This window comes from Solenopsis invicta, chromosome 1 (genome assembly GCF_016802725.1).
Source record: "Solenopsis invicta isolate M01_SB chromosome 1, UNIL_Sinv_3.0, whole genome shotgun sequence".
In the NCBI taxonomy this organism is placed as follows: Eukaryota; Metazoa; Arthropoda; class Insecta; order Hymenoptera; family Formicidae; genus Solenopsis; species Solenopsis invicta.
Genome location: NC_052664.1, coordinates 14,929,506 through 14,957,395, shown reverse-complemented (window position 1 = coordinate 14,957,395; position 27,890 = coordinate 14,929,506). Strand labels below are relative to the sequence as shown.

Here is a 27,890-nt window from a genome sequence, read left to right as displayed (position 1 = left end):
TTTATTTACGTAATATTTGCAAGAGAATTCAGTTTTTTAAAATAAATATGATTATATTTTTATTTATTTAAGTGTTAGCATAAAAATTTATTTGACAATACAAATAAAATAAACAACGCAATATATCTCTATTGGCCATTTGGAACAACTCCGATTAATTTTAATTGACGATTAATTCAATTGCCCAGGTAGCAAGTTGACGTTATTTATCATTTTAACGTTAAAATGATATTTTTTACGACATTTTGATGACAAAAAAATGACAAATAATATCAGTTTGCTATATTATTGTTCTAAACAATTAAATCAATCGTAAATTAAAATTAATTAGTAGTTGGTAAAAATCCTAATGATAGTAAAATAAAATTAGAAATATTAAAATTTCAAATTTATTAGATTTAATATGCATACTTTAACTAAATATTATTTTTAGTTTAATTATGTTATCATATATTTTGCTGATATCAAACAACGTTTTTGTTTCTTATCAAAATACGTGTTCAGATATACTTAATCACGATTTCAAATCAAATTCTTAGAATGTTACATGTCTCTGATTACAGGGATTGTAACAAAAACGTTGGGAAACCGTCGTCTGGTCGACGCGTTCTATCGCGACCCCAATGTATCTCACCCGCGCATTGACCTACCCCAACTCGGGTGTTGCACCATTGAGATGTTGCTCAGCTGCAGTCGCGTCCCTCGAAGGGCTGTGCGTTACGTCATCGCTCATGGTCGACCGTAGTCGGTACGCGGCTTTGCCCTACGCAGCACCCACGTCTGATTTATGCATCCTGTGGGTTCAAGAGGAACTATTCGCCGATATGAATGCCAGCGGAATTTTTCCTCAAAGTTTGAAAATTTAAAAAGAATAATTTCTCTGAAATAAAAGTACTATCAGTCTAATTTTAGCTACACTTGTATGTACAGCATATATCATTGCGGTATTTTTGAAATTAATATAACTAGATTTTGTATATTTTATTAATACTTTGTAATACATTTATAAAAATTCTTTTCATTTTGTACTAAACACATTATAAGTGGTTTTTTGTTTTTTAAGTTTTGTTCTTTATGTAATCATTTATGTAAATGCTTTTTAGAAAGAACTCTTTCGGGATACAAAATACTGTATCTCTATTAAATAATTAACAATAATTAAAGTTAATTTAAATGTTTATATTACTTGTATATTATTTTATTCATGTTATTACTTCATAATTTTAAATCACTAAATTTCATGGTTTATAATAAAAAATCATATATATTTTTTAATAATTTTATAGAAACATAATTATAATGCAGTAAGATAATTTTTATATATAACAAAAAATTTTTAATTATAATTATTTCAAGATAATCATTTAAGAAACTTCATATGTACAAAAAATACAATAAAAAAAAGAAAAGAAAACTTATGTAGGTACATTATTCATTCCAAAAAAGAAATATATTTTCTATTTAAAAATCTCTTCTTTATCAGAAAATGTTGAAGGTAAGATAATTATGTTAATTCTATGATTAATCATAGAAAAATGAATATTTTTTGCTTTAAATTTTTCGTACATATAAATTTTATTTTATTTTCTTCCTTTCATAGGAATGCAATTGCACTTCATTGCACTCTCTCTCTTCTCGTATTGCCAATATCTATCGGGAAAATTCCCAGAAACCAACCAACCTCTTCTCCATTTTTTGTGTGAAGCATCGACCGGAACCAAAGTGCCGACGTGTCGATGCCAAAAAATTGATTTCAAATGGCATTTATGAATGGCAGTGTCATACCACCTCGATAACTATTTAATATACAGGACATCTCAAAATACTATGTAGTAGCGGGAATTTATTCTCTAAATAATCTTTGTACTGAAATTTCCTTTGTCAAAAATTTCATTTGAGTGTTAATAACTGGACTTTTAAATATTCACAGTTAAAAGACTTTGAATCTATTATTTTTGGAGAAACAAATATAATCAAAGCATAAATTAAAAGTTCAAAAAAAGTAATTTTAGAGTTTTCTTTAAATAAGATTATAGCTTTTAGATGTATAGATTTTAGATTCTCTGATTATGTGTCGATAATTTTTATATTTTAAAATATTATAAAATGTATCTTTTCTCGATATTTCAATTACATAAGTAAGCTAAGTTCGAAGTATTGCTAAGCTGAATTTAAATATATCGGCATTTAAATATATCGATATTTTACGCTATTTGACGCATTGTGAAAAAAAGTGATTTTACTAAAAAGTTAAATATATCCAAGTATGCACTTGTTTATGTACTTTACTATTTATTTTAATTCTATTTGTTTTTTTTTAATTATGTGTGTGTGTGTTCACACCAAAAGACATTAATTTATATTTTTGCTTGAATTTTAATTTTGAAATATAATTTATATAAAATACTTTATCTTTTCTAGTTATAAATACAATTGATTTATCTATGTTTAATAATGATAAAAGTATATTCAACATACTCATTTGTTATAATAATGATGTAATATAATAAATAAGGTTTTCCAATCAAATGTGTTAAATAATAAAGTTTCGTTATATCATTTTAAAATGCGATTTTTATGTGACTTCTACTAATTATCGTACAAGAATAAAAATATTTTTAGTTCTTTATTCATATATTGAATTCTCATTAGAATGTTTTTTTTTTCATAGACAATTCAAATAAAATGGCATTTTTAAAATTACATTATTGTGCAGTAAATGAGCGATACATTATTCAAAAGAAAAAGCTACGTTTATTTTGACACATGATTGTATCCAAGACAATGTTCAATTTTTATTATTTAAAATAGTATGTATCTCTACTTATTCTTTAATAAATGACCGCAAAAGATACGAAAATTGACATTAGAATAATTTGATTTTATTCTAAAATTTTCATATACTTGAATAAATGACAGTGATAAAATTTCTTTATGTCACTTTATAAAACTTCATAAACGAAACGAACTCAAATGTCACTGTTAATCATACTGTCATAAACTACATCGAGATTAAAGGAAAGAATTTTAGACTGCACAAGGAAATATCTTAGAGAATACATTCAGAATAACAATTAGCATACGCTTATTACTAATCTAAAATTTAAATGTAATCGCGACTGTAAATTTCTCAGCACATAAATCCTGATATTTTATAGTTTCGAATATTATGCAATGTAGCTCTAAACTTGTAAGCTATAAAATCTTAATCCTCAATTTCCAGCTTCAAGTTTTCAGCTTTCGTCTCTCAACTCAATTTTCACACTAACTTTTAAATTTTTACATTATACAATACGTTATTTATAATTATAATTAATAAAATTTGAGTTCTTTTTCTGTAAAGAGTTATTAAAGATAATTCGTCATATTCCAAGAACATTTGTGCATAATCAAGGCAGTAACTCGCCGAAACTTAGGCTCAGCGAAAAAGCCGGATTGTCGCGGAAGCTCGGGACTAACTAAGCTAAGTTTCCCTCTCGCATCAATGGCACGTACACAGAAGGGGTAGGCGTGGCACTCTGCGTTGGATGCTCGCGCGTGTACCGGACGTGAAGGGATAAAGCCAGGGTATGAGTAAGAGGGTGGATACGTGCGTATGGGATGCTGCACGAGTAAGATGAACGAAGACAAGGATGAAGGAAAAGTTATATTTCGCGAGATGAAACGGACCGAACAACGTGCGTAAGACGAGGATGATAAAATAATAAACGAGAGGAAGAGAGAAAGGAGGGGGAGAGAAAGAGAGAGAGAAAGAGAGAGAGAGAGAGAAAGAGGGGAGGGGGTTGAACCTGCACAGGGATGAAATAGCGGATAGAGGGAAGCTGCGAGGAACATTCTTCCTTATCCCGTAAGCGCGAGAGAGAGAGAGTAGAGAACGTGCGCCGTGAAGAGAGCGAGGGAGAGCATGAGAGAGGGAGCGAGAGCCAGATGGAGTAGGATAGAAATGCAGGGCGCGAGACCGCGCGACGCTTTCAGTCACCGCCCGATCCTCGGCGCGCACGGTTTTGGAGCGGGTGTTTCTCTATCGTGGGAATAGAATCGGCGAACTTAAATGGAAGTCCCTCGAGGGACGAGAATCGTGTGATAGGCGTATCTAGTGCACGCATCGGACGAAAATAGAGTGACGCGATCGTGCTAGAAAAATCGACAATCAAAAAGCTGAGTGAGTGGTTATACCGCGATACCAAGACTTCGATGTGACATTAACTTCCAAAAGGTGCAATGAGAATTGCAAGAGAAGATGCGATTAAATTTCGCTATTAATAAAGATAAAAACGCGATCGTTAGAACGCGAAAGAAATTGGGACCAATCGGAATGTAAATGCGAAGGCTCATAAATTTCGGCATAAGAATTTTACGAGAGTTTATTATCTTTTCCCTATTTTGATTTCGGTCGAATTTTGATCGGAACAGTATCGATTCGATCGGAAGACCTACATCGATCATGTAACAGCGAGGCGGGGTCTCAACGGCGAGAAAGTAAATCCGAAGTTGCGCGGGTGTGTTTTAGAATTAAGTGATGTGAGAGGAACGACTTTTTCCAGTCGGTGATTTTTAATTATTTAGGAACTTTTAGTGCGTCCGCGTAGACGTCCGTGTGTGTGTAATGTGAACACACGGACAAATATTTCCGACTTTGTCCGCGCTGAAATGAAGGACCTCGAGCATCTCTGCCAGACTAAGAGTAGTTAGGTGAGCAAGATTAAAAAATATTCTCGTATTTACTTCAGCGGACGAATTTTTCGAGAGGTCGAGGAGAATAATGTAGAATAATTTCGGTAGGCTGTTATTATATTTTTAATTTGGCTTTTAATTAAGTTAATAAATGGCGTGTAAAATGTAACACAAAATTCGTATTCATACTTTAATTGAAAAATCTTTGAACAATCTAAAATTTTTTTGCTCAGAAATATATTAAATAAAGACGTTGACATTTTTAACCTTTTAATTAGAGATAATTAAACTCAATATTATGCTTGATAAGTCTTGAGTTAAAAGCAGTTCAAAAAATAATTTTTACCGGATTAAATCGTATGAATGTTAAAGTAACCTTATCGTTTAATTTGAGACAGTTTTCACCTAAAAACACGTCCTTATAGAAGTCAAATCATTAAAATTAGATTATAATATTAATTAGTCTTGAATATTATAAAAACGTAAAATATTTGCTGATCACGTTTCTAAAAATTCAATTGCAAATTAGTCACAAAATTTCGTTATATGAAATGTGGTCGAGTTTTAAGACGTCTATTCTGTAAGTATAAAATATACATTTAAGTATATTTGATGATTTATAAGAAAAATTTGATTCTCTCACGCATTCTCTATAAACACGATATAATTAAACGATATCTCCTGTAAATTTATGCAATATTATGTCTGCGTGATTAATAACGCCAAATTCATACTACTTTTGTCCCCGGTCTCTATAATAGCATTTAATTAATCCTTTGAACAGTGCATCTGCTCGGCTTTATGTTATTAGCGTTATATTGACAGTTTACAGTAACAATTATTATTGTTTTAATCAGAAATTAATAGAGAGAATTATTAAGTCTGCATTAAAAAAACTGTTAAGTAATTTCTGTCACTAATTTCATAATAAAATATACGTGACACATGATTTCCGTATCTATCATCACAATTGAATCTGTGCATAAATATAAATTATATCTTCTGTATTAATAATGACACTAATAAAGTAAAAAATCAGTAATTACAATAACTCTTTTCATTATCAAAATGTATATAGTAAAAATTCAATGTCTTTAGATTTTTTATTATCTAATACTTTTACAGAAAAATAATACTGGTAGTAAATTGGCCAGTAATTGTTACTTATTTTGAGTATTAAAAGTACTGTTATTTTTAATACTGAATCATATCATAAGCAATAATTTCTGGTAAATTTAATACTGATTGTATTACATTTTTTTTTATAAGAGTTGTTAGTTTGCCAAAATATTTTAAAAATTAAAATAAATTTTAAAAATTATTCTGATATGTAGAATAATAAATTAAAAGTAATCTGCTATAAATTAATAATTTCAATGTTATTCTGGTAAGTTTATATTACTTTTGACTTCAAACGACACGTATATTCAAAATCAGGACAAAGGACGTTTTTAAAAATGTCACATCTTTTAGACACATTGAATCATATTCTAGACACGGTGTCCGAAGACATCTTACGTTCTAATTTCGGGTACATTTAGATATGGTATTGTCTGAGGATAGCACATTATTTATAATTCATTCGTGTCGCACGATCTGTGTTTTATTTCGAGCCGGAAAGAGTTGACAGTAATATAACCTTTCAAAATTCTCATGAGATTATACATATATTCTAGAAAAAGATTTCTTATAAATTTTATAATGCTGAAAGAAAACGCGACATAATTTTTCATCGATCATCGAAAGCAAATTAAGATTCGGTTTAAGATTTCTGATTTTTGAACACTATCGGCTGCAGAATAAATATACGAGTGTTTGAGAAGGATGCCTAAAAGTGGCGATCGACCCACCGACTGACCAACCGACCGAAGGAGAAAATGCTATTTCGCTAATGGAAAGTCGGATCCACAAATCGGCGGTACCGCGGCGCTCGCCTCTTTGTCTTTTGGGCCCCGCATACTCCGGTTTTTCAATTTAAACGACTTCTAAGGAGAACGAGAGAGGAACGAGGGTGAGGGCTCGTACGATCGATATCGAGCGAGCCAAATGGCACCGGTAAATTGGAATTGTTACCGATAACGACGTTGTCAGAGGCAGTCGTGGGTTCGCGTGTCCTTAGAAGTCATTCCGCGTAATTCAAGTATAACTTTTATCAAGTACAGATTTCGTAATAATGAACGTGCGAGGCGATAGCAAAATCAGTTTCTTAATAACACAGGGTCCAGAGAAATCACTGTTGCGAATTTCCGAAAAGTACCGAAGACTTCAAAGACGCGTTATGAACTTTTTAGAGACAGTTTGAATTAATTTCGACTGTTATAATTTATTTATAAATTTTTAAATATATTTTTTATTGTTTCCATCGTTTCTCAAAATGATGCGATCTTATTCACGGCGTAATTACGTTACGTTTTACATAATTTTCATAAACAATTAAAAAGTATTAATTTTTATAAAAAGAATGTAAGATTTTTCATATACAGGATGTCTCAAAACTAGCGATAAAAATTTTAATAAAAAATTTTTTGTAACATTTTAAGACAAAAATTCCAATACGAAAATGTCGAGATTATTATAGTTTTTAAATAGGAAGAGTTTAAAGATAAGAGTGACAGGACTAGAATAACCTGCGTTGAGAGGTGACAAAATGACAGTGATAATCGTGCTTTTGCATAAATCAAACGTTTTTGGCAATAATAAAATTATTATAAAAATGTAAGTTTCAAAACTATTTTTGTTTATCTATAACGAATTTGTTATAACAACACTTTACAAAAAGGTTTTTATTAATGGATTAATATGTATTACGTATACATATTGATATGTATCGGCTGTCATTACCGTGTTTGTTTGGTTCATATAGAAAATGCTTTTTCAATCATCGTGAAAACTTATCATATGAACCAAATAAATAATAATGACAGCTGACACATATCAATATTGATACGTATACGTATCAACAGTTTGAACTGTTTTTATAACAAATTCGTTATGGATAAACAAATATATTTTTTCAATGAAAATTTTATTGCATATTTTTTACAATAACTTCACTATTGTTAAATGCATCCAGTTTATTGAAGCAACTTTATTCATTTTGACATTCCTTGAGGGCACAAAATTCTAATCCTGTTATTCGCGATTTTTAAATTTTTTCCATTTGAAAATTATAGCCTGGTATATATTTTCGTCTTAAAATGTTACAAAAAAATCGTTAAAATATTTATTGTCAGTTTAGAAAGATTTTTTTATAAAAAATGGTATATTACTTAAAAAATGTATGTCAGGAAAGAAAAAGTATTTTCTGTAAGAGAGAATTTATAGTATGTTTATAGTATTGTAGTCATACAAACCACTTTTAATACATTTATTAAACTAATTTTGAATATAACGTTACATATTTCATAAAATTATACGCATAAATATATGCATATTAGAGTTTTTAAATATAATTTCTAACAAAATTATATTTGTAAAAAAAATATAATGATTCTCTTTTTATCGAAACATGAATGTGTGCGATGTCCTGTTTATATTATTTAAGCTATTTATAGGAACATTAACACAAATGTTTATTTCTCATAAATAATATATAATTAAACTTCATTTTTTGATTCTTTTTATATCAAAGTTTTCCAATTCGTATATATGATGAATTTTTGATTAATTACCGAGGTTAAACCAGCCAGAAAGTTCGCAGTAGCGCCGAAGCAAACTCGTAAATCCCGTATCATTATTACGGCGTTTGTTAAGAACTTCCGTTTCTGTCTTTAATGCCGTCGAGTTACAGCGCGCTCCCAGTTTCGTCATATCGTACGGTTGATTCACTGCACTGATCGCGCAGTTTCGCTCTGTTATGGCAACCATAACATCGCTTATTGCGAAAAGTTATGGTTCCGCCAGCGCGTATCCGCTATGTTCGAACATGTACACACAGCGCGAAGAGATAAAGGAAATTTTCGTAAATTTCGAAATTAACGCGCGATAAAAGCATACTATCCAAGATTATACCCTCAGAGTGAGATGAAAGATGTGTTAACGTACGAACCGCGGAAACAGATTAAACTTGTCAGAAGTATCCCCTGAACAGTTTACGTTATAACGTAAATTGTTCAGGGGATACTTTAATTTGCGAAATACGCTTGCTCTTTTATAAGTTGCATAAAAATCGATATGAGTGTTGTATCGATTGATTCAAATTGTTCGATTTGAGAGAGAGAGAGAGAGAGAGAGAGAGAGAGAGAGAGAGAAACCATAGTTTGTGGTAAATGTAAGTACTAGTTTAATATTACAACTGTAAAATGATACTAGCAGAATAGTTGAAAGTTTGCAAAATGTTCTTTATTACACAAAATACATTCCGTACAACGCCCCATACATAATTTCTATGATAAAACATTAAATAATACAGTTGTATAACACACTCTCATTATTTACTTCTATTCAAGAACTTTAACTCGATTTACAACTGCAAAGAGACATCTAATACAATCTCTTTCAAAATTTTTTTTAAAGGAAGATACATTTTAAGTTTGTTGGATAATTATTCAAATTCAAATTAAAAATTCTAGAACAGTTTGCATATGGAACGTCGCGATACATAAATATATAAGCATATGTGTATTTATTCTCTCGTTACGTTGCATTTCAATACTAATGTGATTATTGCAAAGGCGTGGGAAATATTTCAATTTTAGATTCGTTATTTTACTTAATGAGAATATCTATTCTGTAACGATAACTGATACCTTCGATATGCCTGCGACGTAATAGAATAGACTCTTTAATTAAGTAAAATTGGCGGCACCGAATGCTCGCATAAATTATTGATATGTTCAAAAGCTCTCACGAACGCCGTCTGTCGATGCGAATTCATTCGCTTAGCGCCTCACGTCCAATGACGAAGTAAGCTTAATTATGTAATTATAACGAGGAAAGTGAAACATCCGTGAGTACCGTCGAATAGAAATTTACTCGATTCGAGGGAAAAGGAAATTGGTCACTTCGCAACTGCTTTAATTTATTTTGTAATTAATTGCCGACAGTTAAATGTCTCTGCAATTTAGAAATATTAGATTTACAAATGTTGGACTTGTACATGTTCTTTAATTTATCTCTGAATAAACCACGCAGACAAAGATTTGTGGGTATGCCCGACTTAACAAGATTCTTTAATCTTTAAATTTTTTTTTGAAAAAAAATGGCGGAATTACTGAATTAATAGATTATGTTGTAGTTTTATAAAATATTCTATATTACAAAAACATTAATAATAATAATAATAGAACAATATAAAATATCAAAAGCGTGTAAATAACTTTGGAAACTGAATTAAATATTACAAGACATTCTATCATAAAAAAATTACAAATAACATTTCAGTAAGTATTTAACGTGATAATAGGATGAAAAATTAAAAGCACTGTCTATTTAAGCCATTTATTCATAAGTTTGTTTTACGTTACGACATCACGTTGTCGCGATCGCCGACAGCGCGCGTTCGCGCAGGACCATGATATAAATCAGTCAAATCGTGGACTATTATTTTTCTAGCGCATCCCTAGCATGAATGACATTGATCGCTAGACGCTTGACGATTTTTACCTGTGCTCTTGCGATAGTGTTCCAACATAAAATGTGAAAGGCTGACATTTATGATACAAAAGGCGTACGTCTGTCCGTCTCTCCGATAGGAGATATATTGTTTGGATTTGCAAAAATTATTCCTGGAAAATAGCAATGAATGTCGCACTTAAGCAATAACGTTGATGCAACATAATTTTTATTTAATCCATTAAAAACTACTTGTAGCTTTGATATATCTATTATTTCTAAATAATCATTCCTTTAAATAACTTTATAACATTTAAAGATATTTATTCTAAGGTGATCACTCATATTTAATTTTACAAATTGTAAAAGGAAAGTTTGTTTTTTATTTTAAACTATCACGCTGATATTTAAATGTGTATGTATTTTGTGAAAAATCACTTTATATATAAATAAGTTAAAAAAATAGATTAAAATTGGCATAAAAAGAAAGTGCGTAAGTACATATTAAATTAAATCTTATCTATATTCAAACTTATTTTGAGATTTAAGATTTTTGATAAACAGTACAGCACATAAGTACTCAGTTTCTGAAGAAGAGAAACTTTAATTATTTCATTTGTTTGATTGTTGTTTTAACTATGCGTATTTATATACTTCTTTATTTTCCCTTCTAAAGATACACATAGAAACGAGAGAATATCTTGAAATATTATAGTTCTGAATAATAAAACACCAATTTTTTACTGAAATAAAATAAATCGAGAGAAAAAGGGAAAGAAAGAGAGAGAGAGAGAGAGAGAGAGAGAGAGAGAGAGAGAGAGAGAGAGAGAGAACGCTATGATTGGAAAAGAATTTATTAATTATTTAAAAGATAAAAGAAAGAGACTTTAAAGCTTTTAACGTGCCAAATTTTTAAGAGACAGATGGATAATAAAATCATATTTTATAATTACATTCAAATGACCTATATTTTAACAGAGAATTTTAATTTAAAATTAATATTAAAAATCTATTTTATACCTGCTATATGAAAATTCGAGAACTGCTTATTCTGAACTTTGTAACCATAGATATAGACATGGATTAGAAATGCTAAGCCTCTGCGGTACAGATATCGACGGTATAGTATTGCTAGGCAAATGTCGATGTAATATAATTTCTCGATGAGAAATTTGGGGGAGGAGCTTGGTTTAGAACCGCACAATATTGGAATGGTTTGCAGTTACGCAGGCGTTCTCGAGAAAACAGAAGCTCCACTCGTATTATCAGTGATAATTTGTAGCCTTGTGATTTACGCGCAAATCCATGCTCGATAGATTATGCGTTATGGTGGCAGTGGCGTAAAACACTCGTGAGAATATAATTTTCGAATATCCGCCAAAGCTACGGACATTAATTACCACACTATAATTTTATCGTGTGCGTCCTTGTAATATGCGCACGACGCGCCTATTATTGTTCCATTAACGATGCGCCGGCGATCGACCACACATGCGAAATCGATAGCTAATTTAGAGGTGCTCATCGCCGCGAGATAGTCCGTCGACGTTTATTAATTGCGTTTTATTCGTTATCTCTATTTTTTTCTCCTCGTGTGAGATTCAGAATATCGTGATTGTCGAAAATTTGCCCGCAGGAATTGTTCATTCAATAAAATGTTTGATCACCGTATAAGTTAATAACACAGCTTTACTTCAAAAGATATTTCAAGTTAAATACAATAATTGTCAAAAAATAAATAAATAAATAAAAAAAAGAGAAGATAAGTGATACAGTCCAACTTTAAAGAGAAAAAACTATTTTAGATTTATCGAAAAATTGAGATATCACCATTTTTCTCATTCAACACATTATTAAAAAGTTTTACTTGTGATTATAATTAACGTAACGTTACAATATATTAATGTTTGGAATAAAAATTACATTGATAGTTTGTCAGTAAACACGAATTTAGGATTATATTAATAGAATGTTTTCGTGTTATGCATTTCGTGGTTACTATTAATTTCGCTAATGATGAAGATGGATTGCATATCAATTCTAAATTGGAGTCAGCGACATTTTGGAATTCAACTTTGAACTAAAGTTACCACCGTTGAGAAGGAAGACGAGGTTGTCCCTTCCTTAGCATGAACTATAATTAGTTTATCAAGAACTGTTAGCAGTGCTCGCGCAATTCTCTCTCTATATGCAAGATATGCAAAACACACGTCGTCTACTCTTTCTGTGATTTAACGTGAATTTCGCAACGTATTAATTTATTACGCCATACTTGATTTATATTGGAAAGTAAAACTTCAACATTAACTAATATTACTTCTTGCGGATAAATTTCCAAGAATTTGCTTCTCCAAGTTCTTTAGTGCACTTGAGTACAGTACTATAATTTCGTAACTCTCGAAATTGAACAGCTAACGAAAATTAAAGTTTTAATTTTCGAGCATACAGAATATTGCAAGCTTTAATATATCTAATTTAGAGTTGCGCTTTTTAACCAATCCATGTACATTAAGAAAAAAAAAAAAGTAAATGTGCAACTAAAAACAAATTTGTATAAATTATTTCTTAAAAGTTATATTATGCTAATCATACATTTCAATCTCTCTCTCTCTCTCTCTCTCACTCTCTTCCTCATGTCACAGAAATTTTTATTTTTATATAATTGATTATTACAAACCTAACGCAAGTTTTTATGCTATTGTATTTTTCTATGAAATGGAGCATACATTCAGTTACATTTTTTCCAGTTATTCTCTGACACGCTGTTCTACTAGTCGTATCTGTTTTTAAAGTTTATATTAAAAGTTAAGGTTGTTCATTGTTTAATGACTTCCGCAGAGTGCACTCTCGGGAGCTTGTTCGCCTCGCGTGTAACTCGCTATACATTCTCGTTACACGCTCATTAGAAACGTGTCTTTTCATGATAATCACATCGCGCGAGCATTCCGTTTAAATTTCCGCTTGTTCTTTGATTTACGGTAACTCGAAGACAGCGGTTTGTACGTCATAAAATTATTTAGAGATATCTCCTTGAAAAACAGGGTAATATTTTGCTTTATGCGGCCGAGAGAGTTAGCTATGGCGCAATCAGACCAAAACGCTGCGGGAAATCTAGTTGTCCGTGTCGTGCCTTAGATTTATCACCATGTATTTCTTATTATGGAACTATACATCTCAGCTTCACGCACAAAAAAAAATGTCACTTATACACGATATTAATATAAAAAAGAAAATTTCTCCTTTAACTCTAGTATTACGTATTATTTGTCACAGAAACGACACATTGGATGTGATACTCAACTTATCTTTGATTGTTTATAATTTTCATAAATATAAATATATTGTAACAATTTTTTTTTAATTCAAACGCCAAACATTAAGAAATACACCGGTAACAAACAATATTATTGTATATTTTTATTAATAAAAAAGCTACGATAAAAAAAACTGAAAAACTACGTTTTTTTATAAAGATTTATATTTTTTTGAAAAATTAAGATAAAAGCCTTCTTAAGCGGTGTTCTAAAAACTATAGAAACTTTGAATTTAAAAAAAAAACTATACTTTAATAGTAATTTTTAAAAACAAGCGACACGTTTGGATATGGCATATTCGGTTTTTGATCACTGTTTTCAAGATTATTTGCTGCTTAACGTTGTTCTTTAGACTAAAACAGAAAGGTGTCTAATGGATTCTATTAGGTAGATTAGTGAATCTCCAAAATTATAGAAAAGCCAAACTTGGAAGTTATCTGAGTACGCCATAACTAATCCGTCGTTCTAGAATTAAATTATATTTATAAAAACGGGTTTTTCAGATTTTGTTTAATTTGAAAAAAAAAAATGTTATTCTTGATAAACGAAGAAAAAGAAAGAAATAGAGATGAAGAAAATACAATAAAAAAATTAACAAAATACTTTTAATAGCCAATTTATCATAACAATAATTGGTTAACTGTTGTTTATTTGAATAACAAATATTTAATAATATTTAAATGTATATAATATATATATATATATATATATATATATATATATATATATTTTGCTCTTCAAAATGTGCAAAAATTAATCAATATAAATGAGACAAATAACAAAAAAAAAATGTAACTGGAATTTATGAGTTCTTGCTGTATTAAATGTCAATTATTTTTAATTAATTTTATTTTATAAATGTTATTTGTATGTATAAGTTAACACTTTGTGTTCCGCTGACGTCCAGTCGTGTAAATTTCGATGTTATAGTTCATCGACGGCACAGTATCGCTGCGGTGTAAGAATATTAAATTTGATTAAAAACAAAACACACACACAAAATACTTATATTTTAATAAGTGTTTTCATATCGGCATGTGTTTATGGTATAAAATGCTGTTGAATTTGTAACCGTCGTTTGTTTTAGTTTGATGATATAACAGGGCAAAATATGCGGACCGCAAAATGTTAACTTTGCGTAAAACACATCAAGAAACTCTTTTATTAAACCTGTTCGTGACATAGGAATAATGAACGAAAAGTAAATATTTTGTTAAAAAATTACTTCATCGTTTGAGGGAATTTTTAATTTTGATCATGCTCGCAAAGGCTTTTAACGCTTGGCTGCTTTGTCATTTTTTTTTTTTTAACAAAAGTCGGAAAATGATCGTTTTTGCCATAAAACACGTAAAACACAAATTTTTAAAATTCTAAAGCACGAGCGATGTAAAGCGAGGAAAATTTTATGGTATGTAGGTCTCAAGATCAGGCAATGACGCGATCGGCATGCTAAGATTTGTCGGATATAGAGATAAGCGAGGGAAAAAGGAGCACTTTTAACCGACACAAGGGTGTAACGGATCGTTGCGGTTACGGCGGTAAAAGAGTAACATGCTGTGCACGAAATGACCCTGAGTTCCTGCTTCAAATCCGGGTCGTTGTGGATACTTGTCACGAAACAAGGAATTCATGATGGAACAGTAGATGCCTCTAGCGCTCGTGAGATTCTGCGAAAGTTATCATATTCAAATAGAGAAATCTTTCTCTATCAAAATCTATAAATAATGTTAATATTACAAATAAATTCAAAGAACAAATTTCTTCTTCAAAACTAATTTAATCAAATTGATGAATCTTTTCTTTAGAGTAATATTTTCAAAAACGATAGGTTTTATATTAGTTAATCTTAGCAATAATTATTTAATGATTATTATCTGTTATTACGTAGAAAAAATTCTAAAAAAAATTTGCAACTTTTCTCTCAATAAATTAAAACTAAGTTTTAAACGGTTTAAAGCGCATTTTGCGGTCGGATTCGCCTCACGGGCTTATTTTTCGTGTCCACTAATGGTATCCCGAATTACTTTTCGAGTCTGGCCACACGGTGCTCAGTATGTTCGCGCATGTGGCGGCTTAAGACGTCGCTCAGTTTGCAATTTTCGTCGCTGTGCTTTTACTGCGCGGCCACTGCACCCCGGAGTACTGCAGAATTGCTGAACCAACTAACGAAACTTTGCTCCTTAAGGACTCCCGAGGACTTTTCTTTCATCGACAGCCTTCTTTTCCTTCGAATCAGGAGAGACTCGCCATTTTTAGAACATTATCATTTTTATTATGTTCATCCATTTATTAAAAAAAATACTTCAATTAATATAATTCCTTCATTAGACTTAATTAGGTTTTCAAATTATTTTTATAATTCTCTCATTTTATGGTGATCGTGGCATGATAAGAGTTGTGTGTCATGCCTTCTGTGTCAAAGACCGAGGTTCAAATCCACTCAGAATACATTTTTAATTAATTTCTCGAAAGGCAATAACAAATCATTGAGAGTATCTCTTTGCCAAGATAGTAACTATGGAGCATGTATAAGTAGGCATCAAATAAAGATCACGATCTTCAATCAAGAAAGATCGAGAGAGAAGGAGGGGGGAGATAATTACTCATATAAAATAGATTTATGTAAGTAAATATTTATTTTTTCTTTATGTATCTAATTGTATTTATTTGCAATGTGTACTTGCGTACTTATAGTACGTGTTATAAGATGAAAGTACTTAAAACATTTCAGAAATTAACATAAGACTAGTATTAAATAACAATTGCAACGTTTTGTTGCGTAAGCAAGTCTAAATTTATTTAAATGTGATTCTAAGTTCCATTATTTCATGAATATTTTATTTATGTTACACTTTAAAATAATAGAAACTTATTTATTCATAACCAAGTATGCTGGCAAGTTGTTGATTTAGTAGAAACATTTTCGCAGAAATTTCTTGAACTATTTTAACGGATTCGCAACATTCTCGCCACGTTCGTGTTTTAAAATCCACTGGAAAAAGTTTCGAATTCAGTTCGACTATTCGTATCCGTCGGTGAGAGCATTTCTTGTGCAGTGTTAATTGATACTTTAAAGGTTACACATTTTTTCGTTTGCGAGAACTTACATGTTATCATGAGAAAAAATTCGTCGGCGTATAAAACTCTTTTTTTATATGTATGATTAGAAAATCTGCATATGAACAGTAATTCAAAATATTAGGTATGTCCTTGCTTCTGATTTTTAATTAAAAACATTTCCTGCTTTTAGGTTTATTTGTTTAATATAGGTTTATCAGTTTCATAAAACTCAGTTTTCATAAAAATATTAACAAATTGTTTATATTGCTTTTATCCAAAATCAATTCTGCGGCGAAAAAAGTTTTTCTATTCACCATGCACTCGCATATTAAAATTGAGATACACAATATGTTTAATAGTGATATCAGTTAGCAAAAATAAAATTTTACTGTATCCAGGTATCACACATGAATACTAAAAGGCATAAAAATAATTTTTTCTTTATTTTAAGAAATGTAAAGAGAATTGGATAACGTTGAATTATAAAATACTTTTGCAAAACTACTAATTTCTTTAAATAAAGAATATTTATATCACAGTTCTGTCCAATATTTTAAACGTATAAAATATTTGTATTTTATGTTGCACAATATTTGTTATTTTATCACGCGTTTACGAACACACATACAAATCGATATTGCTTTTTCCATAATACAGTGCAAAGCAAACTAAATATTGATTGAGGGAGGAGTAATAAGATACAAAAGTAAATTTGAATATTTATAGAGGAGAAACCGAGATCTCTCTGTTGTCAAAATTTTTGAATAATTTTAGAAAAAAGAATGGAGAATTTTAGATATTATCTGTATTATAAGATACACATTATAAAATACAAGATCTGTATTACCAGATACATCTACAGGGTGATTATTAATGAATGTCCCTACTTAATTATCATGTACACCAATGCCGATTTTGGCATTGCTGTAAAACACTGCCGACATTTTTGTACACTGCCGACAATGCTTATTGTTAGTCAATGCCTACAATGCCGTTAATCCTATATTAAAATTAAGGCAATGCCATGCAATTATGAACACTACCGCGTGCCCATTATCATACGCCAATGCCTGCACAAGAATTCTAAAGCTTTCCCGAAGTATTCAAAAATTTTTGTGCTCAACCCCATGATCGAAAAACCGACTCTGAAGTGAGCTCACCACTCCCCAACCACTGACGACAATGCCGTCAATATTATAGGTCACTGCTTACTTTTTTCGGCAGTCCACTGCCGAAATTTTGTACACCAATGCCGGCTGTGAATTTCCCCTCGGGGTGATTATTAATGAATGTCCCTACTTTTTATCATAGGAGCACGCATTTGCAATTTCTAATATAATAATGTTTAGAAATACATGTCCGTCGGTAAATCAGGCTGTGGTAAAAAGTGGGGACATTCATTAATAATCACCCTGTATATCTCTTAGGTACTAAAAAAAGTGTTAAACTTCTTGATTATATCATCGTACAAAGAAACTATTTAATTTGAAATGAAGCTATGAAAGGGTGATTTCAAGTTCCATACTCGGTTGATTATCACCCGTGGAATCTTCTTGCGACGGTAATTTACATTAAATTTTAAAGTGGTTTGTTGAATAGATAAATTATTTACTTTCACCGTTCTAATAGCTTTCGAAATAATATCTGGCAGTGTTTCACTTCTATCTGTCTTCATTTTTTTCGTACTATAGTCTCTACAAATAGAAAATATAAATATTATTTAAAATATTATATTTGTAAATATAATCTCTAAATAACTGTGTTTAAAACATGATCATTCAAAAAGCATCCAAAATTGATTATCACTAATCCTACATTATTTTAGGTCGATCTCACATGGTCTGTTTTAGTAAGAGAGATTATATTCACAAATTTTGTTACAATACTGATTAAATAATTATAACAAAAGGTATCTAGAACGTGCTACTTTCTTCGAATACAGGGGAATTGCGATTGGTAATGTCATAAACTAATGAGAAAACAAAAACGGAAATAAAAAGTAATAAAGAATAAATAATCCTTAAGAAGGAGATAAGAAGAATATAGTAGAAGACTCAAGACTCAAAATTATTAATATAACAGATAATAAGGCAACGAAGACGAATCGGGCGCGGTAAACGGTACGTAATGAGTAGTAATCTCAATATATTATAAAATCACGTAAATTTATCAATAAACGTTTCGGCTCTTGCTTCAAACTATCTTCAGCGTAACATATTGTCTTCAATACTTGGTGAACATGGTGGCAGTCACTGACAGTGAGATAGAATTTCTATGGTTTACACTATTTCTTTTCGTAATTTGAGCAATGTTCATCATTTTTGAGCTGTTTAACTCGATTATTTTGACATCTTCCTAACGAGGAAGCCCTTTACCTCACTATCAGTAACTATCACTGTTCACCATATTGAAGATAATATGCTGAAGGTGACTCAAAGCAGGAGTCGAAACGTTCATTAATAAATTTATGTGACTTTAAATAATAAATTGAGATTACTATTCATTGCGCACCGTTTACTGCGCCAGACTCGCAGTATTCGCAGTCTTATTGTCTGTTATATTAAGAAAAATTTACTCATTAACTTAATTTCTCTAAAAATCGTTGCAAAAAATAAACACGCTCTTGCCACAGAATATTTTACATATATTAATATTATATCAGCAATCTACAGTAAAAAGAGAGAATGTTTTGCCAAATATTAATTAAATTATATGCTTTTTGACAACCCCGTGTGACAATTAGCCCAAGTCTCTCCTACAGAAAGATTCTTGTTTTGAAATAAAAATATTCTCAAAATAAGAAACATTTTTGTTTTGAGAATATCTTTAATTTCAAAATGTGTATAAATAATAAAATAAAATTATAATATTATATAGATATAATTTATTTAAATAAAAAAACTTTTTATAGTTTTATTAAGAAACATATATTCGTATTATTCAATAATAATTTTCATGAATTGTAAAAAAATGTTGCATACAAAATAATAATGTCTTTAAATCAAGAATTAGAATTTTTTAACACTATTATCAAAACAATCATATTGTAATTTAACTCTTTAGATGACTATTATAATATTTAAATAAAAATATATTTTATTAAAATTTTAACATATTAAGTTCTTTTAAAAAAATTATATTTTTGTTTATATATAAAACAAGAATTGTTAAACAGAATATATAAGTATTAGTTTTAATTTGATAAATTTCAATTTTTTGTTTGTAGTACTTTAAAAGTTTTGTTAATAAACTTCTGTTACTAGAAAAATATAAAAAGTATAATAGTTTATCACGTATATATAAAAAGAAATATAAATTGTTCGAAAAAATTTGAAAGATATACAAAGCAAGATTTTCATATTACAATTATTTTGATGTCGAGTTATCGGCAATCCTATTTTATTACATATAATTTTGAGATAAAAAAGTATGCAGTAATATTAACACATTTCTAATGTAATTCTAAGTTTTAAAAATAACTTTAGAAATAACTGATCTAAATTGGTTTAGGGACGGTTTAGAAGAGGATAATCAAATTTTACAAATTTTAGAAAGCAAGTAACGTCAGCTTTTCTTTCCGTCGAATTCTCTCAGCTAATCTACTATTCATTTAATATTTATGACATTTGTAATTCGATTTCACATTACCGTTGGGCGGTACCTTTATTACATAGACATTATCGGAGCTAGCCAACTAACTACAGTCATCGGTAGTTAGAGTTGAACCTCAAACTCCATTAGCCAGTCTAATAATGTTCCCGCAGAGAGAAGCGTTTTTGTCCACGTCGCCAATGACTGAATCGTCATTGTGGATTATAGACGGTTGCTCGCGCCATTTTCTGAGAATAATACGACGTCGAATCTCGCATCTCGCATAAATCGAATGCAAATATTGATCGTCGCGCGGATTTCGATTAGACGCGCACGAGAGACGCAGCTTTTACTTCGACGTCTCACATTTCGCGTTATCCGACTAATTCCCCGCGTTAACAAAAGGAACTCTACTAACGGCGTCTTTCGTCTCTGCTGAAAGTTGTCGCGCATTAATATCTCGCGGCGAAAAGTTAGTTTTCATTTCCTGACGAGGCTGGGGCCGACGATGCCAGACATAACGAGTACCGCTGTATTTCCGTCTTAAACTTAATTCAGATTATCTGACACCCGTTGCTCGTTGCAAACGCAGATTCTGCCAATTTACGAACTCGCGCATACTCGTTGAAATAAGAATGCGAAAATGTGATAAGCAAGTGTTACATCTCGTTAAACTTGACATTATCGGAGAAAGTAGTAGACGACACTTTGCACTAATACTGATAAAACAAATCTCCTCATGAATGAAATGAAAGTTTTTAAGATATGTAATAAAATCATGTAATATAATATTTTTATCGTATATCAATATCGCTTACAAATCGCTAGCGATATAAAGTTGATAATAAAAAATACAATTTTCTATACAATGAGTATAAAATATTATACCTTTTTTCCACACATTTGCAAATAAAAAAAGTATTTTAATATTAATGGTGAATATCTATAGTAATTTTTAGACAATTCATAATATTTACAGACTTTTTTTTTTTTAATTAATATTTACATTCAAAGTATCAAAAATATAAAGAGAACAATTTAATCTCTATAACACCAAAGCAACAGTACAAGTCCATTGAAAGTTATTTTATATTTCAGTCATGCCTATTTTCCTGTACTAATTACAAATAATAATAATTCTTTACAACAGTCAGTTGATTTATTTATGATTTGTCATTTCATTCTACGCGAGCGTGAAACAGTTTTATTCAAAGGTACTAGGTTGTGAAAGTTGAACCATGTATTTTATTGTAACAGGTTTTATTGAATTTCGGTAATGAATTTAGCATCGTATTTCTTCTTCGCGCATATAGACAGAAAGTCCTTATTGCTGAATTTGAATTTTTAATAATAAAATATAAATTACCGAGTTGGTTGGGTTAACCGAGGGAGATTCAATGAGCATTGATAGAAAGATGGATCCAAGGAATTGATTTTTTAACGGACAGGCTGTGCGATTTAACGCGATTTTACGTTCAAGTTGGTTACGCTGGGACGTGGTTATGTATATTTACGTGACTAGACATTAAGCATTTTGCATGGTTCGCTTGCGGTAAGAACGGACGGATCGAAGCAGTGTTCGCATAAATTCTTCTATCTAGGAAATTGCCGTTTTTCTCTCGTTCTACCTTCGTCTTCCTGTCGTCCGTCGAACTCAGATATGCTAATAGTTCGCTACCTACTTTCATCGTCGTTGGAAATAAATCTCATTTGCGACCTGTGCTTTAAGAGACTATGAATTAAAGGCAAAGAACACACGCACAGACATTCGTGTGCGCACGTGAACGTCGTGCATAATCTTTGAGAAAATTTGAAATTATCTTTACAATTTTATGTAAGTTTTTATAGGAAATAATAAATTCATCTAAAAATACAAATTCAATGTCGCTGCCAAAAACCTTTTCGTTACTTCTGAAGCGACCTGTAGACACTCAATATTACATATTTTTTTTAATATTGCACAATATTATTGATCGTGGAAACTATATTGAGTTTGTTTTGAATTTTCCAGAGTAAGAGATCTTAAACTTCTGTGTACTGCGATCCATTTTTTTAAAACAACAAACATTCACGATCCATCTAAATTTGATATGAAAAAGCAGATAAATTTATTTATTTATGCTATTTTAATTATGCTACCACATTACTTCTCTTGTTTTTCAATTTTTTATTAAATATAATTTTGTAAATTTATTTATTTCACTAATACATAATGACGTATAAAGATGTAAAGAATTTTGCGCTTATTTTCTATTTTTGTTAATAACGTTGTTAATAACGTCGATTTGAATTTTTGTGCGTAAAAAATTTAATAATTGCAGTTTATTACGAAATTTAGTTTCAACTCTCCATCGCTGAAAAATTTTTCACGGTTCACTAAAAATCGGCTCGTAACCCACGTTTTAGGAAACAGTGTAGAAGAATATTATACAATATTATTGATCGTCTAGGGGCTGCTTTAATTAATGCTGTACATTTAACATCAATTTACTGATACTAAATATTTTTTGTATGTATGCGATGTATGACATTTGCAAATAAAACAATCAATAACGTTTCGAGACTCATTCAATTTCTTTCTTTTCGCTTTCGAGGTATTGGCATCGTGATATTGAAATTTCTATCTGAACACGTAATTCTCGATTTCACGTCAGAACGACAGTCAATCCCGCCACAATTTCTGCATAAACTACGAAGATTCGCTGCGAATTCGCTGCGGCATTTTCTTCGTGGTGTTACCATAAGCTGATTTGCAACTTCGTGGGGAGTCCATCGAGCTCAGATCCCGCGGTTATGCAGACCCGATTCTGGTCTACCAACTTCAGTCTCGCAGGTGGTATAATGCCATGGCGATAAGACTAATGTAAGTTAGGTCACGTACCATCATAGCACATTGAGATATCTCGATGAGTATCCCTACTTGTATTCATATCCGTCGTATAGATTGCGCGTATACATGGATACATGTAGCTCAAGTAACTACCTGTTTTCAACTGACTACTACTCCCATGTAAAATATATAGTATGTAAGCGATGTTGCAAACGAAGAATCATGAGCAGTAGCTACTTAAAACAGTCTTACGATTAATGATTTCTTCCTTCGTGGTTCCTCTTAAAGTCGAGCCGAGTAATAATATTTATTTCTTTAGCGCAAAGAGAATTTTACTTTAACTGCTTGCACGCGTAGTAACAAGTACGAGTATGTTGCAACAACGTTATTCTCTCCGTTAAATTAATTCCTAAATTGGGCATGTCGATTCTGTTTATAACCCTTGCGCTGTAACCCTTGTTATATGTGATCAAGCGAATGTTGTAACGTATTATTTCGTTTAACTAATTTTTAATTAGTACGTAGAAAATGATGTCTCGCGGAATCTCATTTTTAAAGCTCATTTAAACAATGAGTATTGTGATTAATTTATCAAAATATAAAGTAATTTTATTACTATATATTAAACAAAAACATTTATTAATTAAATTATAATAATGGGTTATATGTTTTCAGCAATATGATGTTGAGAATGATACGTATGAGTAAGATAGCTAACAAGAAAATAAAACCAAAATAAAAAATTATCTATGTTCAAATACATATACATTAAAAAAGTATTATAATTGACGAATAAGATTTATATAAAGAAATTGAATAATATTTAGTATCAATATTGTCTGCAACTATTATATTGCGCCTGTCAATAATCACGCAATGAACATTCAATAATCATTCCAATGATCATTGTTCATTCTCAGCTGTCGCATTGTTCCGTCTGATCCGCAAAACAGAAAAGTGGATCGTCTAATCGCGCTTTTACGCTTGACACCGTAGACAATCACAATTGTTTTACGATTTCAGTCCACAATCGCGTTTTCACGGTGACGTGTAAATCAGAAAAAAAATGAGTTATTTACAAATGGCCTACTTCAGCTTATATTGGTGTTAATGTGAAAAGTTAAGCGACCTAACGTGAAAAGTCTGCGAATAGCAGGCCTTAAGTCGTTTTGAATTATACGTTAGATTATTAATGGAAACTGCCAGACGAATACCAGTTAAAAAAGGGAATGCTGTTCGACCACTGAATACGAAGTTCGGCGGAAACAATACGCAAACCCTTCAGGGCAGTATATTATACCGTATTGATTGCGAACGTACCATTCAAAGTCTGGGCAAAATGAACGACAAATTAGAACCGTACCGTACGACTGAACTATACAATACGACTGAAATTATATAAATCCTCAGATAAATCATTGTGCATTCTTAAATGATAAGTGAGAAGAAGCGATGATCCAAGTTTTTTTCATCTCTACGTATTCTTCAAACAATATCGAGTTGATATTTTCTTCACAGAAATTATTTCATCGCTCTTATCGCGTTTTAAAATTCAGCCTTTTAATACTTTTGTAATTAATCTTTAACTTGAAACTGTGTGCTAAAATAAATTCCTGTGATATTAATTGAAGAATAAAGTTTAGCTATTCTTGTACATTGCACTGTACATTAACTTACAAAATTCCGTAGATTTTCAGTTGTTAATAATTCAAAAACTATTAGTTTCTCAGTATTCTTGTAAAGACAAAAACTTAAATTGTTCAAAGAGTATAGATAAAAGAAGATACAGCTTGGGAGAGCAGCTTCGGAGACATCCACTAGATCCATGCCATTTATATTTATCAGCTTACCGAGTAAGATAATTTATCCGAAATGAGAGTAAGAGTTTTACAATATGAAAGCATTTTAAATAATATAAATTATAAATACATTATAATTAATAAGTGTTAATAATATGTTAACAGTACAAAGAAAGAAAATAATGATTGAAAATGAATGAAGATTGTGGAATAAGTGGAATATTATTACCGTAATTGTAACTTGGAAATTATATATATATATATATATACACACACATACACATATTCTTACATTTATATTTTCCATATAAAATTATAATCATAAGGAGAAAGATGTACCATAATGATATAAGATAAATCTTAGATGCAAGTCTTCTAGAGTGTTTTTTAAATTTAAAATATGCGAATGCAGGGAATATGCATTTCGCATTTTGATGTAAGATGGAGATAAACTGGACGGAGAAAATAGATGACGGACATTTCCATAAAAAATCAATCCGCGATATATTTTTATCGTAGCGTATATTACCGATTTCGTTGAAGCGCTCGAAAAGTTTGCTTATGGCCACTTAAATCTTTTTTCGCACGAATTGATTTGCTGCCCTACCTCGCAAGATACTTTCACGAGGCGTATTTAAAAGTTTTCAAATAAAACGCTTCGCGAATGGTGATGTCTTCAAGTTGCATGTGAATGCAATTCCGTCGTTGCACACCGTGTCATTCGCGAATTCTCGAATACTTAACGATAATACTTTGTTTATCATGTTTAATGCGAAATTCGTGGATTGCAAAAGCGACAAGAGCGCCGTGACGTATATGTAAAAGCTATTAACAGTTATTTATATTCATATAAAATGAAAAAAATGTTTCACTATTATTCGAATAAAACATTGATTTTTTGATAAATAATTTGTAATACTTTTATATGTAGAAGAACCATATATTATGTAAAAAATTTTTATGTAAATATAAATATAAAAAATATAAATATAAATATAAAAAATATATTATATAAAACATGTATATAATTTTATTAAAAAAATAGTGATTATCTTTATATAAATCAATCAATTTTTTTCCGACAATCAAATTTATTGTTATTTTTCTCTGTTCAAACTATATAACTTTCGTTTAAAACATTCTCTACGTTAATGCGTTATTTCCAAGATATTCGAGGTAATTAAAATAGGACACCTTATGTATACATATACGTGTATGCTTGTATATATGTATATACTCTGTATACGTAAATAAACACGGTCATTTTACATTACCAGCATACAATATAGGATCTAAATTAATTTGTTCATATTATAATGATTTCCGATTAATTAGGCCATCAATTAATTAAGTTGTTTATCTAGGATAGATTAAAAAAAAAATAAAGTTTTATTTCTTTTTCTTGGAAGAAAACAATATGAAGGATGCAATATGAAAGATCGGCAATCTTAATAATTTATAATCAATCGTGAAAATTAATTTTAAATGAATGATTAATTACATATGCTTTAGTACTTAATACTTAGTTTAATAATGAAGTAAAATTTTTGGTGATTTGATAAAACTACTGAGATCATAACTATGTTCATAAATATAAGAAATACAAATGTCCTTTTTCATGCAATTATTTTTTTATAAATGCAAACATAGGAAAAACACATAACTGCTTCAATTATACAAAATTGAATATAAATTATAACTTCATTTCGAATTTTCATTACGTTTAGCAACGTATATCAGTTTTTATAAAACCGTCAATGAATTATTTTCGATTTATAAATTAATACCATATCACTTTTACTAGATCATCAATATTTGATTTATAATGTTCCGATTTTAAATGTTTGCGGAAATATAAGTGGCTCTAGAATACTTCGATGCTTCGATAGACGTGTTCGCTATCGAAGCGTCGAGGTCCCGCTGAGGTTTGCAAGTTGTTCTGGTGTTACCGGCTACGATCGAAAGTTACGGGGCTACCCGTCGATCGAGGACACGACGGCTTAATTGGCAAGTTGCCTCCGGCGGCACCTGATGAAAGAGTCGGCGGTGTCTTCCTCGTGCCTCGGTCGAAGCGGTAATCGGGTCGAAAAAGATTGCCCATTGCTTTGGAGCGCTCAACTTTTAATTGCGTGGTACTTCTAATTGAATCGAATTGGATCGCTTCCAAAATGAGTACCAGATATAGACTTTACGAGACAATGACAATCGTGTAACTAGTCTTTATATAGCATCCTAATAAAACACTTTAATAGCGTACTTCTCGACTAGTTTCATTTTCCTTATCAGTTTTCAAATTCAATATATTTACAAATGAAAGAGATTCATATTAAATATGTAAAATATAAGAGAATTTTGTTTTTTATTCATATTTATATAAACATTATTTTAGTTTTTAACAAAATCTTGATCTAATGTTTAATTTAATAATGGAAAAAAAACGATTTTTTAAAAATTTGTTTTTTTTTCCATTATTAAACATTAGATCAAGATTTTGATTCAAGAAAAAATCATTTTTATTATAATTTTTTCGTGATTTAGTCGACAAATGGCATGCTTTCCATCAGTTTTTAGTAAGCAAACTTAACTTAATATTTATCTCATAATGAGACTTTGTTATTAAAATATTTTCCCTAGTTGTGATTTTTATATATCATTACACAAAGGTTGGAGATAATAATAAAAATCCAACATAACATGTTTCGTTTTGATTTTTAAAAACTTTATACGCCAGGTTTCAAGCAAATCTATGTTATTACACAAACTATACAGTTGCAATAAAAATATTATGATACAAAACGTTACAATATTTCCCCTGTCTAGCGTTGGAAGATTGAAACATTAAAAGAATCGTGATCTAAAAATAAATATCGCAAACCATTGATAACTATTTTGTAGCACTAGTGTACAATTTTGTCATATGTTGAAATCATTTCGAACACACGATTAATTTTTTTGTAGCACATATAAATGCATGCATTAAAATAGTATGCAGTTATGTATTAAAAATATTTAAATTAAAAGTCATGATAAAGACGTGTCAAAAAGATTATATTAAATTATTTAAATGTT

At 30.4% G+C, this 27,890-nt stretch overlaps 1 protein-coding gene across 2 annotated transcripts in view; it reads left to right on the top strand.

Moving 5' to 3' along the window:
- The first annotated feature begins 3,538 nt into the window (after nt 1-3,538).
- Nucleotides 3,539-27,890, top strand: part of LOC105194317 — a 302,455-nt gene continuing 278,103 nt past the window's right edge. The window contains exon 1 of one of the 2 annotated variants that reach the window (XM_039453574.1): nt 3,539-4,692. The gene's annotated coding sequence lies outside the window, so the exon portion shown is untranslated. The remainder of the gene's footprint in view (nt 4,693-27,890) is intronic. The other variant, XM_011159176.3, reaches the window with a different exon arrangement.